Here is a 4,869-nt window from a genome sequence, read left to right on the forward strand (position 1 = left end):
TTTTTTGCGGAACACGGGCCTCTCACTGTTGTGGCCTCTCCCATTGCAGAGCACAGGCTCCGGACGCGCAGGCTCGGCGGCCATGGCTCACGGGCCTAGCCACTCCGCAGCATGTGGGATCTTCCCAGACGGGGGCACAAACCCGTGTCCCCTGCATCGGCAGGCAGATTCTCGGCCACTGCGTCACCAGGGAAGCCCAATTATATATTTTTAAGTATATTTTTATCATGAAGAAGGGAGAAAAGTCACTCTATCCCACCTGAATGGCTAAAAGGAAAGAGCTAAACAATATCAAATGTTGGCAAGGATGTGGAACAACCAGGACTTTAATACATTCCTGGTGGGAATTATTATTTCCACAGTCATTTTGGAAGGAAAATAGCTTGGAAGTATAATCAGAAGCTGAACATATGCATATATTCAATTCCATTCCTATGTATATGCCGAACAGAAGTTTAGGTATATTTTTACCAACAGATCTGTATGTAAATGTTCATAATAGCACTATTTTTAATAGCCCAAAACTGATAATAACTTAAATCAATAACAGAATAAGTTGTAGTATCATCACACAATGGAATACTGTATAGCAGTGAAAATAAATGGACGATCGCCAGGAAAAAACAAAAAATCTGGAGCTAAAATATAGAGTGTTTTTTAAATAACAGATATTATCAAAACCTGAGTCTTGGGGAGCAGGAAGACAAACAGAAATTTTTAGAAATGCTAAAGGTTTTATTTTCTTCAGAGATTATAAATACTGATGTGACAGAAAAACATGAACTCAAAAAAGCTTACCAAAAATTAAGGGTAACTTTTTGGGGGGAAAAGTGACTAAAAAAGAAGAAGGAAATTTCTGGATTGCTGATTACACAAGCTGCTCACTTTTTGAAAATTCATCTTGCTGTACACTTTTGATTTGAAATTTTAAATCTCAGGAACTTACAATTGATTATAACAAAGTTGCAGAATACAAGGTTAATATACAAAAATCAATTGCTTTTCTATACACCAGCAATCAACAAGTGGAATTTGAAATTAAAAATATAACACCATTTTATTAGTACACAAATAGAGAAATACCTAGGTATAAGTCTAACAAAATATGTACAAGACCTATATAAAGAAAATCACAAAACTGTGATGAACAAAATCAAAGAAGACCTACAGAAATAAAGAGATATTCCATGTTCATGGATAGGAAGACTCAATATTGCCACAAAAATTAACTCAAAAGAGATCATAGACCTAAATATAAAACATAAAACTATAAAACCTCTAGAAGATAACAGGAGAAAACCTAAATGACCTTGGATATGGTGATGATTTTTAGATATAATACCAAAAGCACAATCCATGAAAGAAGTAAGTTAGAACACATTAAAATTTAAAACTTCTGTTCTGTCAAAGACAGTGTCAAGTGAATGAGAAGAAAACTCACATGCTGGAAAAAAATATTTGTAAAAGACATATCTGATAAAGATAGTTTTCCAAAATATACAAAGAACTCTTAAAACTCAACAATAAGAAAACAAACAACCTGATTAAAAAATGGGCCAAACACCTTAACAGTAACCTCACCAAAGAAGATATACAGATGGCAAAAAGGTATATGGAAAGACATTCTACATCATATGTCATTAGGAATATGTAAATCAAAGCAACAACAAATATCTCTACACACCTGTTAGAATGACCAAAATCCAGAACACTGACAACACCAAATGCTGGCAAGGATGTGGAGGCAGCAGGAACTTTCATTCATTTCTGGTAGGAATGCAAAATGGTACAGCCACTTTGGAAGACAGTTTGGTGGTTTCTTTAAAAACTAAACATAGTATACAATTCAGCAATGCACTCCTTGGTGTTTACCCAAAGGATTTGAAAACTTTGTCCAAAAAACCTACACATAGATGTTTTTAGCAGCCTTACTCATAATTGCCCAAACTTGCAAGAAACCAAGATATTCTTCAGTAGATTAATGAATAAGTAAATTGTTGTACTTCCAGACAATGGAATATTCAGCACTAAAAAGAAATGAGCTACTGAGCCATGAAAAGACTTGGAGGAACTTTAAATGTGTATTAGTAAATGAAAGAAGCCAATCTGAGAAGGATACATAGTGTATGATTTCAAATGTACGATATTCAAATATATGATATTTTGCCTTTGTAAAAGGCAAAATTATGAAGACAGTAAAAAAGATCAGTGGTAGAAGGAGAAGGATGAAAATTTTTAGGGTAATGAACACTTTCTGCCTGATGCTATAATGGTAAATACATGTCATTATGCATTTGTCCTACAGCACCAAGAGTGAACCCTAATGTGAACTATGGAGTTTGGGTGATTATGATGTGTCAATGTCAGTTCATCTTTTATAACAAATGTACTATTGGAGGGGGTTGTTGTAAATGGGGGAGACTATATGCATGTATGGGGGCATGAGAATATGGGAAATCTCTGTACCTTCCTCTCAATTTTGCTGTGAACATAGAACTGCTCTAAAAATTAAAGTCTGAAAAAAATCTCAATGTCGAAACACAAGTTTAGAAATTTCAAACTGCTATAGTTAAAGAGAACAAAGAAAGTTTTATCCATCAGTCAAAAGTCAAGAAAGGGACTGGAAGAAAAACAGAAATATAGTAATTAGCAGATTATAAAATAAGGTAACAAAAAACAGTGATCACAATAAATGCAAAAAGGCTAACTTCACCTTTTAACAGTAAACAATCCTTTCCAATTAAGTAAAAAAGTAAAACCCAGTTCCATGCTGTTTAACAGAAAAGCACTAAAACAAGAGAGACATAACACAGGAATAGGTGAAGATATGTCGGGTAAATACTACCAAAAAGAAAAAAAATGGCAGCGTCCATGTCAGACAAGTTAGAAGGCATGAAATGGCATTTTCTTCCTGTCTAACCAAGAAAATGGAAAGCACTGCAAGTATTTTCAGTAGAGAGAATTTAATGGAGAGAACTATTCATAGCTGTGGAGTGGCTGAGATATCAAAAGGGGAGAGGGTGTGGTGGCACTAGGCTGAGGGACAAAGGAAGGAGGCAATGTTTCCAGTGTCTTGTCTCTAAAACCACTGTGAGCTGACTGGTGGAAGCTGGAGTCACCAGGAGAAGCAGCCTAAACAGAAGGCAAAAAGCAAAGGGGATAAGTACCCTAATTGTTCTCTTCCTGCACACTCGCATCTCCCTCCACAGCCTCACACTGGCCAAACCCACCTGAAAGCCAGGGAGCCTGGGAAACACAGCCTCATACATCAGTGCCCCAAAATACAGTGAAGAGCAGAGAGTAAGGAATGGGTATAGGGACAAAAAGGTCTAGGATGAACAAAGAATGTTGAAAGGAATGTTTTTTAATGTAGATAAAAGATATAACCCACCAAAATCATAAAATAAGCATGAATCTCTATGCCTCGAACAAGATAGCTTTAAAATATATATATAAAGTGAAAACCTCCATTGATGAAACAAGTTTGAGGAAACTTTTGGGAACAGAAATCTTTAATACAAACTAGTGTAAACGCTTCTTCTATCCCCATATGGAATCATGAGTAAAGTCTAATGCCCACCAGTGCTTTTGTGTGACTGCACTCTCTAAGGGGAACTCAGAGAGATTTTTGAACTTCACATGGGGTTAATATGGTACAGTATAGAGTCATGCAGCAAAGCCACAGCACAAAGAGAAGAAAGATACATGAAAGAGAGGTTCCAAAGAATTAAAAAGAATCCCGGAGAGGTTTGGGCTTCCCTAAACATTATACGATAAAATATTCAAGGTTCTGTAGATTGCATGGTGTGTGTGTCTGTATATGTGTGTGTGTTTGCATGTATGTATAATTCTAAAAGCAGGGTGAAATGTATAGAAGGATTCAGACCAACTTTTGATGGTTGGTACCTTGGAGACAAGAGTAGGAATGGATGAGAGATATCAGTCAGGGACCAGTCAGAAGACAGAATCATAAAACTTATTTTAAAGAATTTAATATGAAAAACATGTTAACTAGGTATGAGGTTGTTAACTAGGTAACTGAAAGGGCAGAAAGAGAACTCTGAGGTATCACAGAGGAGCAATTGCAGGAGACCGCTCAGAAGAGGGGTATTGCGGGCCTGGGGCTCATATCTCAGGAGGAGGTGCTAGCCAGCTGGTGAATCTGAGGGGTGCCGTGAAGTCTGTTCTGCATATATGAGAAAATATGCAAACTTCAATAACTGCTACAGGAGAAGAAACCAGATGCAAAACCCACAGGGACAGAAGTGAAAGAGTCTGTCAAGTCTCCTTCCATAAGCCCTGCAGGCTCTCTTCAGGGTCCTGATTGACAAAAACCTAACATGAAGGCAGCTGGCAGAAAAGGAATGTGTTTTGCAGAATCCCAGGCACATCCCGGCATCACAAAGCAGGAGTATAGGCAGGTAGATACATACAATTAAACTTAAGAAGAGTTTTCTATTTGAATATAATCACACAAAATACAGTACTAGTTATCTTTAAAGATATTTATTATATTTCCAATACCATTATTGACCCCTGCTTTTCACAGATGCAAGCTGTCTTATCTACAATTTACTTTATCTGAATTGGCCAAATTATCACAATTTTTCCAATGAAAGTCACCTTTCATATGGTTTCTGAAAATTGTTTATACCACTTCTAAACCTTTAAAAGCACTCTTTGCTGTTTTGAACAACAAAAATCCCAACCCACTTTGAAAACTCCCTATTCCAAAACATGAATTCAACTTCTTTCCCAGCAGCCCAGATAACATATAGTGAGAAGAGTATTAGAGCCCAATATTAGGTATATAAATCACGTCATTTGTTGTGAGTACAGGTGAGGTTTGAGTACATGGTGACAAAAGAT

Source organism: Neophocaena asiaeorientalis, unplaced genomic scaffold, assembly GCF_003031525.2.
Source record: "Neophocaena asiaeorientalis asiaeorientalis breed wild unplaced genomic scaffold, Neophocaena_asiaeorientalis_V1.1 scaffold362, whole genome shotgun sequence".
Lineage (NCBI taxonomy): Eukaryota > Metazoa > Chordata > Mammalia > Artiodactyla > Phocoenidae > Neophocaena > Neophocaena asiaeorientalis.